Source organism: Dromaius novaehollandiae, chromosome 1, assembly GCF_036370855.1.
Source record: "Dromaius novaehollandiae isolate bDroNov1 chromosome 1, bDroNov1.hap1, whole genome shotgun sequence".
NCBI classification, from domain to species: Eukaryota; Metazoa; Chordata; class Aves; order Casuariiformes; family Dromaiidae; genus Dromaius; species Dromaius novaehollandiae.
In genome coordinates, this window is record NC_088098.1 from 121319398 (window position 1) to 121333367 (window position 13970).

The 13970-nt window shown below is 48.2% G+C and overlaps 1 long non-coding RNA gene across 2 annotated transcripts in view; it reads left to right on the forward strand.

Annotated features, from left to right (window-relative positions):
- Positions 1-13970, forward strand: part of LOC112996185 (uncharacterized) — a 41710-nt gene that overhangs the window by 15372 nt on the left and 12368 nt on the right. The window contains exon 1 of one of the 2 annotated variants that reach the window (XR_003262372.2): positions 12035-12216. The exons of the other annotated variant lie outside the window; for it this stretch is intronic. This is a non-coding gene — a long non-coding RNA (uncharacterized LOC112996185). Of the gene's footprint in view, positions 1-12034; positions 12217-13970 lie in introns of those variants that run through there. 2 annotated transcript variants of the gene reach the window in all.

Sequence of the window (13970 nt, forward strand, 5' to 3'; positions counted from 1 at the left end):
CTGTGCATTTCACTGCTTCTGGGGCTTTGATTACTGCTAGTGGGTGGCAGTTTGGTGGCTCCTGTGTATGCTGCAAGGTGATACAAGAAAGGGAGGGGTCAAAAGCTGAATAGGTCAATATGTGCCATATACCTCTAAGGCTCAACCAAAAAAAGTGAGGGTTGCATCCTGAGAGAAAACAAATCATTGATTTGTTCAGGTGTGTTTTGAGACAAATAGCAGAAGGCAGGATAGCTCACAAAGAGCTGTATTTTTTCTTGTTTGTTTCTTGCAGTCTCATAAAGCCCAGATAGTAGTTAGCACCACCTGGGGCCAAGGTCATGATTCATTTAGGTTCAGCACAGGATCTGGCTTGAGCAATAAGAGTAGGTTTGGGGTCAAAAACAGAAGCTGAAGAACATGATATAACATAAGAATCAGCAAAGCCCGTCTGGCTAAGGGTTGTATACTGTGGAGGCAAGTTGGTTTTGATTTGTTCAGAAGAGATGGGTTTTTCTCTGGGGGAGAAGGGGAAATGAAGTGAAAAGGGCCACCTTCCTCCCAGCCAGCAGGAGAGTTTATCAGTCAGTGTTTGTGATGCTGGTGTTTGGATAAGGGCATTAGGGTTTCTGCAGGGGTTAGATTTAGGATTAGGGGTACTGGTACTGAAGAGCTAGGTTTTTCTTTTGGAGCTTGCAGACTAGCATTATGGCTGCTTCTGTGCAGGGTGAAAAAATTACTATCCCCTCCCCACCACCACCACTTGTAAGGCTGAGTTACTGGCCAAAGTCAGAATGCATATGGTTTAGGATACTTTGGCTTTAGGCACCATGATACTCTTATCACATTTGGTACAGGATGCTACAGAGTATGTAAGGCTAAAATGAGAAGTGGTGCCTGCTGGTTTGGGTCCAATTGAATTGACCATTCAGAGCCAGATTCAATTCATTGAACAGGTGTTATGGTTTGCATCCAGTGTATAGGAAATGATAGTGTAAAACTGAAAGGGACTGCAGTCTGTCTAGGCTTAAGATAAAGGGTAGGAGGGATGTTAGTCTCAGAAAAGCAGAAGCTATACTCATGTGAAGAGAAGCGATGGCAAGCTTGGCTGACCATCAAATCTGAGGATGTGGGCTGGTGCCATCAACACTGAGTGTAATATGTCTGTGTCTGAGACAGATGGAAATGGTTGGGCGCTGCTGGGAAGCCTGAGAGTTACTCGTCCCTACTGCTACTATTGGTCTGTACCCACCTTGTAGGCAACACTGCTCAGGGTATTTCTTCTGATTCTGTGATCTGCAGAATATCCCAATGCAAAACTCATGCTAATAATTCCTCCTAGCACCCTGCCTCATGCTCAGTCTTTAGGTTGCATTTGATGCAGTGGTGAACTTTGTCAGACCCCCCTGTACCAAATGATTGTCTGACCTAGCCCTCAAGTTGTGAGCTTCTCTACATTCAGGAGTCCTCAGCCTATTTCAGAATTACCTAGAGCCCCTCGGAAACCTGCCCCCATGTCCTCTAGGGCACCATCTGTCAGGGCAGCCCTGCTGCCCTGAGCGCCAAACCTAACCACAGGAGCCCACCTTGGTGGAGCACTAGCAGACCAAGAGCTGATGACCCATTTACCCCTAGAAGCAGCGGCACTTACCCTGGGTCTTTGGTCCTTGTTTTCAGCACATTAGACACAGCTTTTTAATTCCTTCTGTCCTTATACGTAACCCTAACCCTAGTATTAGTCTGTTAGTCTGGTCAACTCAACCCCTACTAGACCTATTAGATAATTAACTTTTACAGCAATCCCTCACCAAGAGCTCTCAACCTAAGAATATCCATCAGACAAGATATTTTGCTCTGCTTCCACTGCCAGTCCTCTTCCTTCCTAAAAAGACTCTGCAACATGCAATTGTGAGTCCAGCTCCTGGACCAGCCTCCGCCCCTTCATAATCCTGTGATACCCTGAAGCATGTCACAACAGCTTCTTCTTGATGGCCTTTTTGGGGTTCTGAATGAAATCTGGCTCTTGTTTCTTTGGCCACCCCAGTTCCCAGGAGTTCATCTGGTTAAGCAGTCTGCATTCCTGCCTTGGTCAGCAAGAGGGTTGGGGTCCTGGGCTCACCCAGAGGCAGGTCTGTATCTGAAGAAGGTGTGATGAATAAGCACACTGAATTTTCCTCTTTCCCTTTCCATTGAGTATTGAGGGAGCTTTTGCACACATGCAGCCTATTAAAAGCCTACATTTGAGTGTGCCGTAACCTAAACAACTGTGATGAACTGTTGCTGACTAGCCCTATTCCCCCTGTTTTATTGGTCTCTGATCATATATTTCGAGCATTTTCAAAGGTTTTGGGGTTTTTTTGTTGATGCCCTTAATAATTAATTATCAGCACTTTACCCCCATGATCTGCATACAGACCCCTGCATCATGATCTGGGATACATGGGAGGGAGCCCACACTGCAGTGCCAGCCTAGCCCTACTGCAGAAGGGCTGTAAGCACAAGTCCTCAAACTTGTTTAGACACTTTGTGCCATGGATTTCAGCTTTGGCACAGGCTGTCGGCTAAGCCTTTTCATGGGCAGTGCATCTGGACACCTGCCAGCTGTGAAAAAACGTCTGACATGTGCGTCCTTGTTCATCTGGCACGTGCTGAGCAGCAGGTGATGGTAAGAAGAGAAAATGGAGAGGTGCAGCACTAGGAGGAAGATAAACCAAACCCACAAATTCCTTTTTGTAAGAGCTATTGGAAAAACACGTGGTGGACACACGATTTCAGACAGGGTGCTGTTACTTGATACCGGCTTGATATCAAGGAGTCATCTTGGGTGGGGTCTTTACAGAGAATAACTTTATTACAAGAATATTAAAGCTGTAACAGCTGGCTCAAACAATGCAAGTAAAAGGAGGAAATAGGAGGAGAAGAAAGCAATTGTCATAATTAGGCAAGAGGAGAAAATTGAATAGACTGTGCTGGGGGGAGCATAGGCAGCAAAGCGCTGCTGTGTTACCTCTTGCAGGTGTTAGGCTATAATGGCAAAGAGTCTGTGGGTGGTGGAAAGATGCCAGTCAAAAAAAAAATTAAGAGTTGTGCAACTAATACTCTATGAAAAATGCAAATAGGTGGCCTCACATGTAGTTGAATAACTGAGTTTGTTATAGAGATGCTGCAGAATTCCACAATGTGCTTTTCTTTTCCGGCTGCTTTCTTGTTTGGTTTCCTGCCTCCAACTCTGTGTTTCTGTTTCAGGAACTGTTGGGGGGATTGTTTTGTTTTGTTTTCAATGAGTCAGGGAGTCTTCCTCTGTCTCTTCCCACTTCACTGCTGTTAGAGACAGATCCTTAACAACTTCACCCAACAAAGACAAGAGGAAGTGAAGGAAGGATCTCTGTGGACCTTTATTGTAGAGAACAGAAGAGAAAGGGAGAAAGTCCCTGCAGAGAAGGGAGGAGAAAAGATTGCTGTGGCTGGGCCTGCAGTTCTGTCCCAGGTAGACCAAGTTACAGAGATTACTCCTGACAGCTTTACTCCTGCAAAACTCTGCAATGGTTTCTCCAGAGTAGCAGACATCTGTTGCTTCCAGTTTCTGGAATCACTTTCTACAGCCCTGTAGGATACTGAGTAGAGGAAAAACTTTTAGCAAGGGCCAGACTGCATGGCCCAGTCCTTTGTGTTTATTTTTTTTTCCCTTATGAGTCACTGGGACTTTGTGCTTAAACTCTGGATGTCTTCAATCACTGACAGCTCAAAGGCCAGGCCCCAAAATAGCAGAAGGAGGTGAAGACAGCAGGTTTTAAGCACCTTTCTAGTGGCAGCTGGCGCACCTGATGAGGAGACATGTAGGCTGGGCTGTTGGTGTGTGGGACGGCTGTGGGCACATCTACTCACCCAGGAAGTATGGCCGGGTCATGCCACAGTGAAAGCACAGTCAACACCTGCTATTTTCAGGGACAAGGAAATGTAAGCACGTAGGAGCTGTGTTTAAGGCCTGTTGTGCTAAGCCTGAAGTCAAGTACACAGGTACAGAGATCAAAATAAGACAGGGTAGATATGTTTGTAGACTAATCAGCTTTTAAGACAAAAAGGGACCTGTGTCTAGGGTGTGTAATCTGTGCATCAACTATGCTCTAGCTTGGAGCAGCCATTCCTTGGACAGCCACGTGATTTCTTTTATGCATATATTTTAGAAAAATATTTAGACTGGATGTGAGTATTTCCAGTGAGGAACGAGGATAGGTTCCTGGCCTCGATTCTTTTCATGGCTTGAACGAAGGATGAAATGTCAAACAGGGCTGAACTTAGTTAACTTAGTCCATAGTTAAAGGATTAATTCTTCCTGGCTCTTCAATAATGGCACATTTAGTGGAAATCTGATGATTTTAAGTATGTCATAATGGAATATTAATAACCTCATTACATACTAGCCATGTCACAGCTTGGGTGCTGCAGCCAAAGTGCTTGAAATGCTGAGGTGTCTGGACTGACAGCTAACTTCACTGCTGTCAGCCAAATACCTTTTGGGTGAAATGTGAGGAGGATCAGGTTGGTTGTTTTGTGAGGTCATTAATGAGTTACAAGTGCTGGAGAGAAAGGGGGTGGGAGGCCATGCAAAAACTGAGGCCGGGTCCCCGATTCTGGCATGTTTCTCCAGTGATGGCAACAACTTTCTCCCTCCCACACACCTTTCATCCTCTTGTGAGGAGCAGTAGAGCCTCCCCCCCAAAGCCTTGCCCTCTCGCAAGACCTGGCCTGCGTGTTTCCTCCAGAAAACAAACTCCCCGTAGTGCTGGCGTGCACCGGTTCGCTCTGCTTGTGCACAGCAGTGCTCGGGGCACGCTTGGCGATAGCGCGTCAGTGCAGCGCCACGTGATGCCAGGGCAGCAGGAAGCCCGGGGTAGTTTTGAAGCCACGTGTCTGCTCCTGGGGTGGTTTGGCTTCTGTGACTTGGTATTGGCAGAGCAGCTTCAGTATCTGATTGAGGAAGATAATTAAAGTCATTTGGGAGGCCTTCTAGGAAGCCATAATCCTCTGGCACGTTCACAGCACGCAGCCACCTCTTGCTGCATGAGGGGTGGCCAGGGCTTGGCGCAGCCGCCCTTCACATGAACTCGGCCCAGCTGTGTGTGGGGGGCACCCATAGGTGCACTGGGTGCACGGGCTGCAGGTGCCCCCGGCACTGCACTGGGGTCACAGTTGAAATTCCTGGCTGAGATAAATAAACTCAGGCTCTGCTCAGGTCCGTGGTTCACTTGGCTAAAAATTTTCCCTCCTCCTAGCTTGGTCTCTAGTGAATTTTGTTAATCTGAAATGTATTAAGGACACAGAACAAACCTGGGCATTAGGAAAACAAACAGAGCTTGGAAAAAATAGCAGAAAGACAGGAAGAGACTTGATTTGTTACTGCTTGTAAAAGCAGCCTAGAGCTGTGACCAACCACTTACTGTGTGTGTGCATGCATATGTGTGAAATATATATAATAAATGCTTAGTAAATACCTCTCTGTGGGCCCAAGACTGCCTTTCAGTGTACACTTGAAAATGTTGCTGCGTCAGCAGAGAAAGTCATTAAAAAGCACGTTGAAGAAGACAACTGGGAGACAGGGGAAGAAAGAAAGATACAGGAATCAAACATAAATAAATACCTACAAGGGCACAGCTCCTCTCCCAGCTCCTCCTGTTATTGGTGACAGTGGGACTCTGGGCAGGAGCAGCATGCTTACGTACCTTTCTGGACGCCAGTCTTTGCTGCTGAAGCTGCTGGATTTGGGTTGTTAGGATGGGATGGGATTTGAGCTTTTACCGATGAGTAGATTCGTAGAAGAAACTGTAAGAGTTTGTATCCCATATTTCATGTGACTGCTAGAAAAAAGGTAAATACAGCTTACTCTGTCAAAATAAGAAGCAAAATCTAAAAGCAGCACATCTTTAGACTGATCAAATAAATTCTTTCAAGGACTTGTTTTGTACAATGGATAATGAATGCACTGTTACTGGTGTTGAGAACAGTGTAGAATTCTGGAAGCATTTAAATATTTATAATAGGTAATGCAAACATTGTGGTAAGTGACTGAGATGTGGAAGATGTTTTCCCTATGGGCATTTTATTTTTTAACTGCTTGGAGCAGGATTGTCTTTGACTCTTCCTTAGGCTTTTAATACTGGAAACTCTGCAAGTCACCAAATTTGGGGAACACTGCTCTGATCCATCTTATGCTTACTGGTTTGGGAATATCTAAACCAGAACAACCATACTAGTTCAGGGCTGTGCATGTGGATGTTTCTTCTTTCATTCATGGCCTGAATGTCTTTTGGACAGTATCTTAAAGGCAATTGCAGCAGTGTTGTGATGTGTCTGGTCTGAGCCACTGGCAGCCTGCAGGGTTGCATCTTGTGGCAGCTTTTAGGAATCCAGATGCTCTGACAGACCTCAGGGACCTGGAAAAGAGGGGCTTTAGGGAAAAGCAGCAATCTGCTGAAGTACTAAATGGTTGGTAGGATTAAGTTGGTGAAGCGTTGCACAAACTTCAATGCGTTACTAGCACCTCCTTTCTGATTTCTGTAATCCGTTTTTGAAAGCAAAGACTTATGGCCTCGTCTATACCTGGTTTGGAATGCGGTGAGTTTGTTGGGTAAAAAGATCTGAGAATTTCCTGACTTGAAGAGCAGCTAATTTTCAGCATAAAAATAAGAAATTAATATTGCATGTGAGAATGTATGTGAACACATGTCTGTGTATGTAAAGGCTGGGAGTAGTCATGCGTGTGTCTATATGTCTGTGCAGGTAGGTAAGTGCATGTGTCTATGCGGGTAAGCACACATGTACACACATATCTGAACAATTTAGGAGGGAGCAACCAGACCGTCCCTGTGATTCAAGTGAAGAAATAGCCCCATTAAAAAACAGAAATAGCTTTTGATCACGTCCTTATTGCCTCTGGTTCTCTTACCTCACCAGCCTCACCCTGTCCCCTGTCCCTGTTAATCCCTGGGAAATAGCAGCCCGGACACAGCAGCCGGGCCAGTGTGCACTTGCTGTGGGACTGATCAGAAGGTCAGCCCTTTCTCCAGGGAGCTGTGAAGTGTTGTTGCGACATTCCTGTAAACCTCTGACATGGTCTCCTTCGGAGCAGGAGAGCAAAGGACAAGGGGAAAAGGGAGGAAGGACACAAGAGCCTGCGAGCTCACGTGCAAGAAGAAAAGAACAAAATGGTGCCACATGCTAGGGCCCCTGCAGGATGTTCACCAGGAAACACCTGGCCTTTAAGCCTCGGGGGCTTTTTCCAGTGCCTTCCTATGCACGGGGCTGGCATGATGCTGCAGTGCCTGAGGTGAGACAGCAGTGCTGCCTGGTGCCATGGTCAGGGCTCTCTGCAGGGCAGGAGCGAGCTTAGGACATGGCATTTGAAGGACCTGAGTGGCAGTCAGAGTGAGTTTTACTGGCCAGCTCTTCTGAAGGTATTAAGTGCAATGCTGGGCAAGCCACTTAAGTTGGGGTCCCTCTGGTTTTAATGGGAATTAGATATCTAAAAGCCTGTGGAGTCAGGTTTCAGGCTCTCAGACTCTTGTTGTCCATCTCTGAAGGAAGATGGTGGTCACTTGTTTCCCCTCGCTCTTGTCCAGCTGCAGAGTAGGCATCGTTTCCTCCCATGACGCTGGGGCCTCTGCAAGCTCCTGGGCGCCTGAGAGCAGTGTTTAGGCTCTCCCAGCTCCTGCCTGGGCTGTCGCTCAACCTTGCAGATGCCCAAAGCCTCTTGAGGTAGGTGTTGTCCTGGACACATCTCTCGGCCACGTGCAGGGTCTGCTGCCTTGGTGGCAGTGAGCAGTTGGGAGCCAAAATGAAACCTTCTGAATTTTGCTCTTGCCCTGTCTGTCCTGCCAGTGGGAGAAGCCATTCAAGGGAAGTGTTGAGCAGTGGCAGCCTCCCCCCAGAGAAGTGCATGGCTTTTCTCTGGTGCCCTCCAGCATGGAGGGACTCTGGATCAGCTCTGGCAGGAAGAAGCTGAGACTGGCAAAACCCTTCTACCCCATGTCCCCCATAACTGCAGAGACAAGTGAGCAAAACACTCCTCAGAGGGAGCTCACTAGCCATGACACCTCCAGAGACTACACGCTCTGTCCCACCTGAGGCCTTCTGCATTTGTTGGATATCCTTTTTTTTATTATTTACTTTTTTTTTTTTTGGATATATCCAGGAAGGAGGTAACTATTTGACAGTAGAAGGAAGCTCAGTGGGAGGAGGAGAAGAGCAAAGAGACACCTCCAGAGACTACACGCTCTGTCCCACCTGAGGCCTTCTGCATTTGTTGGATATCCTTTTTTTTATTATTTACTTTTTTTTTTTTTGGATATATCCAGGAAGGAGGTAACTATTTGACAGTAGAAGGAAGCTCAGTGGGAGGAGGAGAAGAGCAAAGAGGCTTAAGCTGCACCACTGGCAAAAGTTGATCATATGCCATAATGACTACCCAGGCATTTTCCTTCACTGGCTGCGCTGCCAGCACAGCTAATTAACATTGGCTTTACCATCAGGCTTTACCCAGGTTTAAGCTTGGAGCAAGTTGTTTCTGTAACTAAGGCAGGGTGGTGGAGAAAAATGAATGGAGAAAGTCCAGCAGTGTTTGCAACACAGCCTCGCTGCCAAGGAACGGGCTGGAAAACATCGGCCAGCCTCAGCGCGAGCCTCCTGCCCGGGGCCGGTGGCTGTGAGCAGCGGCCCACTTGGCAGCCGGAGCCTCCCATAGTGCTGTGCATGCTGGCGCATGCCATGCAGGCTGTGGCGTGAGCTCACCACCAACGTGGGAGAGCTGGAGTGGGAGCAGTGCGTCACAGCAGCCCATGAGGAGGCAGGGAGGGTGCACCACCAAACGCAAGCCCAGGGCTGCATCCTCGGCTCTGCTGCAGCCCTGGAGTGGGAGCCGGGAGCACTTCTGTACCTCTCTCTTTCCCCAAACTGGGAGAGCCAGGGATGGGAAATGAATTCCCCGGCTTCCTAATCTGCAGAGTTTTTTTGCTTTGGAAGGTGTCCAGGAGTTGGTATTGTTTCAGCAGAGCTAATATTGCCCTGGTGGAAGGGGAGGGAGACGCATGCTGTGCGTTGTAGCTGCAGCAGGGGCGTGCTGGCTGGAGCTGTGATGGCTAGTACACCTAAAGTGAGTTTCTTTCCAGGATCAGTGCACTGAAAAATGTGTCAGGAACGAAAAAGGTAAGAGAGAAAATAAGTAGTCCTCAGAGCAGTTTGACTTGAAGACTAGTGGAGCAGTACTGTCTGTCCTTAACCACCATTCAAGTCTGGACTTAGGTCAAGTGGGAATGGAAAGCTGCCCTAGTCACCCACATTCGGTGTCCTTTGCTCTTCTGCTCCCCCAGGCCACATTAGTGCTATACCAGCAGCCTTTACAGCCATGTGTGTGCAAGTACCTCCTCTACCTGCTCCTCTTCCTCCTCTCCTCGAGTCAGACTCCCCATGGCAGAGCTCAGCTAGGGTGCAGGCTCTGGTATCCTGGTGTGGAAAAACAAGGAGCTTCAGTGAGGGTAAAAAGCTTGGTGCATCCCATGTGTACTGAAGGTAGTGCAAAAGTTCAACGTGGAGAGAGCAAGTGATTCAGGGATGCACTCAGTAGAGAGATGGCTGCCTTGTTAAAAAATTGGATCCAAATGGGAAGACACTGGGGAATAGGTTTTGTGCTTTGGGAGGCTGGTCATCAGATTAAATTAATATCAAGGCATCTAGTCATCATTTTCAAACTCCTTTTCATGGATTAGTCTGCTGATTAGATTAAAAAGTATGTACATATTTTTAAGGGAAGATGTCAGAGATTTTTGTGACCCCCCCCCCCCAAAACTGGCACAGTGACTTCAAGCTAGCCTGAAGTCAGCTGTTATATTCACCATACATGAACTTCTAAAATCGAATTCTGCAAATGTTGAAGCCAGATTGCACATGTCCATTTGGATATAGCTACTGTGATAAACGTTCCTGATGTCCATTACAGTTGTGGCCTGCTTAACCTCCTACGATGCATTAAGCTAAGCACCTTTGCCAAGTACAAAACAATGCTGGGACAAAGGCAGCCTCCACTGGGGCTCTTAAAACACGTGGCAGATATTGGCAACTGCAGCACAGGACTTAGCATATTTGCCTGTCAATGGACTAAGAAAAACAATTCAATTTAAATAGATAAAAAGGAGATGTGGTTGGGCTTGGTCCCTGCTGAGGCAGGGTCAGAGCCTTGCACCGCTGCCGTGCTGCTGCTCTGGCTACATTGGCACCATCAGGGGCGCCCGTGTGAAGGCTGCTGTTGCTGTCCCTGGCTGGGCTTTTGCCCAGTGAGGCTGAGCACTACCCTGTACGTGGGCTGAGGTTTCCTGCCAGCGCTGCTGTGGGTTTACTTAGGCGGCTCATCGGTGTTGAACGTGAGCCTGTGCTGTGCCTCACTCAAAGGGCCGTGAGAAGGGGCTGGGAGCCCCTCCTGAATTGTTCTTTAAGGTGACGGCTTTGCCTGGAGAGAGCCAGTGTTTCAGGGCTGTGGATAAAGGAAAATAATTGAGGGAAGAGTGCAGAGAAGCTTTTCCCTTCTTATTTCCACAGCTTTAATGTCTATTTTGTTCTCTCGCCTTTTTTCTTCTTGAGCCTCCCAAGGTCAAGGGTGTTTGTGGAGTTTTTAAACAGTCTTTGCTCTGTCTTATTGCAGAGAAAAGCCTGAAACTCTCTCCCACAGTATTTCGAAAACAGAAAGCAAATAAGGTGTTGGCAGCAGTGATTTTAAACCTCATTCTTGTTTGAGTGTCTGCTGTGTGGTTCTCTACCAGCCTGTGGCTTTTTCAGTGTGGTGGTGATGGCAGCAAGGAGGTCCTGGCCTGACTGGGAGCCAAACATGCTCCCAACAGACTGTGCCTGCCTCTGTGCCAGAGTCTGGCCGGCAAAGCCGCGTGACCAGCGCAGCTGCCTTTCCACGTGCTCCCAGGTCTGCCCTGCAACACGCTGCCTCCCGCGATCCCTGTCTGGTGTGGAGACAGCTGGTGACGCTGAGCCGCTGGATTACTGTAGTAGTGCAACAAGTCGGGATCTGCCTTTTGCTCCCTGGTCTGTTGAAACAGCTTCCTGTGTTGTTATGGGCTGTTTAATCGGCTTTGGGTTGTGAATATCCTGCTGGCTCGGGTCTGTGATGGGAGCGCTGGAGCTGTTGTTCGGCGTTTTGCCACAGCCCAGGGTTAAAGTGCATCCCAAAAGCAGGGAGCGCGGAGTTGCTGAGTGGGGTCATGCAGTATGCCTTGGCCTTCAATAACAGAACTTTGATGCAAAAGCAGCTTCATGCAAAGGCCTGGGCGCATGTGCAAGTGGTTTGGCCAAAGGACAGGATGGGCTAAGTGTTGCTGACATCTTATCTGAAAGCCCTGGCCCCAGGACGTGCATATAAAGAGGCCCAGCACCCTTTCTTCCTCGCTTGTGTGGGGCATCTTCAAGGAAAATGGATTCAAACCAACGCCAGCCCTGTCTGCTCCGGTGCCAGACGGGGAAGGATGGGGGCAAGGTGGCACTGAACACCCCTGGGGCTGCCCCTTCCCCACTGCAGGGGAGGTGGCTGCTGATCTGCTTCTGCCCCAAGGGAGTGGAGGGAGGCAATGTGTGGTTACTGCCCCAGTGCCAAAGCACCTCTGCACCTGAAATCTTTGCCTGTGTTTTCCGTGACACTGGTGAGCGGGTCCTTTGCTTTATGCCAACCAGCATAACTGGGGTTAAAGGACGGTTGAGGAAAGCAGAGTGCCCCCCCGCCCCCACACCACCTCTCCACCAAAGGAGGCTCAGGCTGTGCACAGCAGCTTGCACATATCTTGTTTTTCTTGTAACCTGTTGTGCAGAGCCAAGTTGGTGCAAGAGAGGAGGCAGGAATGAAAGGGCTGAGGTTTGCCTCCAGGGCGCTTCGCAATCACCCAGCAATTCATTCCCCTCACCGCTGAGCGTGTTTGCACTGCAGGCTTGTCGGGTCCTCCCGAGGCCTGTAGGAACAAGGCACTGCAGCTCCTCGTGCTAAGTAGCAGATAAATAAAGTTACAAGGAGCTGGGAACCAACTGTGGCAAAGACGGGTGATCTATCAGGGGCTGCCTTGTCTCCTAAAGGCAGGAACAAGGAGCAAGCAGGGAGACGTTTTAAGGCACCTTTCCTGCTGGGCCCCAGCTTCGTCGATCCCTCCCTCCACCTGCCTGCTGCCCTGAGGAAGTGCAGTCCGCAGTGTCCCACCGGTGAGAGCCACGTGTTTCGGTTGCCGTGATCCAGCTCCCCCATTGCAGAGGGGGGAGGAACCGCTCCAAGCACTGGGGCACTAGAGAAATACTAACATCCCTGCTCATCCCTACAAGCTGGGGCGACCATCTACACATGCCAGTGCAAGGTCTGTCCCTTGGCCAAAAGGGTGCTTGTGGCATCTGGGTTCACCTTGTCCCTACGGGAGGAAATGGGACATCTAGGCCTGGCCACGCCTGTTATGCAGAGGCTGAAGCTACTCCTGCTCCTTTGTTGATTGCTCCTTGGGCTGAAATAGCTGCCTGGGGTTGTGGTCGGAGGTGACAGGGAAGCAGGTGAGCACATCACGTGCAGAAGCCCCTGTGCCACTTCTGGAGTCACTGCCTTATTTCAGCAGAGAGCAAGTGGGGTTGACTTTTATCTTGCAACCCTGTCTGCTGCCAGGGAGCTGATAAGCATCCTAAGCACAGGGGACCTGCGGCAAAGCTTGGCTCTGTGGAGTCCATGTTGCTTTTGTACCACATACTAAACCCTGGGGGGGGTTGTTCTTTTGTTTTTTTCCTCCCAAGTATGCGGGGGGGGGGGGGGGGTGTATATGTTACTGGTTTGCTTGCTTGTTTGTTTAAGCCAGAGGGTTGAGTGGGCAGAGCCTGTGTTGGAAGATGGTTCATGTTGCCTTTGCTTAATTTAGAGTATGAATTGAAGTCAAGGGAGGCAAGCTGGTGGAAAGTGGTAGGAGGGACATGTTTCCTTTCAGACTTGATGTGACTTAGTTTAACCTGTCAAGTAAACTAGGAAAAAGAACACAGATGAAACCAAGTATGTATTTATGGTAGGGTCTGGTATGCTTTTTTTTTTTCTGCTTTTTTTTTTTCTTCTTCTTTTTTTTTTTTTTTAGTATCCCTTTTTGTAAGTAATTTAAAGCAAGTCAACAGTTGTGTGCCTTGCTGTAAAAAACAAGGCCTCATGTTGCTATTGGGACAGTCTGCCTTGTCTGCAGGTGGTTTCTAAAGAACAGGGCTAAGATTTGAAAGAAAGAGGCATAGAAATGCTTGTAAGCTTCAGATCGTCAGTCCAGCTGGGACTTCAGCAAGTCAGAGGACAATACACATGAACAGGAAAAATCACCTGCAGGAGCCCTTTGCAAGGCAGTAATTCCTAATGTTAGCGCTAGTTTTGCACCCCCATTCACCTCTTCTGCCACCCAGGAAGGCTGGTTCACAGGGTAGTAAACCCACCACAAATACTGGCAGCCTGTCATGCAAGCCCTTCGTTGTTGGTTTTTTTTTTTTTTTTTTCCCAAGTGCCAGCCTTCTACATAACTGGTGCTGTATATTGTGAAAGACTGCATGGAAAATAAAGACTCATGAGTGTGGCCTCATGTTTAATTAGAAGCCAATGTGCTATTATTATTATTAGGCACTGAAGGAATGTACTGGCAAGGCTGCGCTTGATGTGTTTTAAAAGCATTTTATAAGTGTACTTTCCCCTTGTCTAGCTGGCACGCACCAGCTTTATTAGGAGGCACAAGACTGCTGTTACCTGGTCTTACACCTCTTTTGAAGTTCAGGCAAATACCACTGCAATAAAAGTATCTGAAAAATTCACCCTGGCTGATGATGTTTGCTTGGAGGACTTTGAAATAGGAGTGTATGGTGTGTCCCAGGCTGGGCCAAATGTTTAATCACAATGGCACAGGATTTGAGAGAATGAGTTGTCTGTGGTTAGATTTTTCTATAAAGAGATACTGATT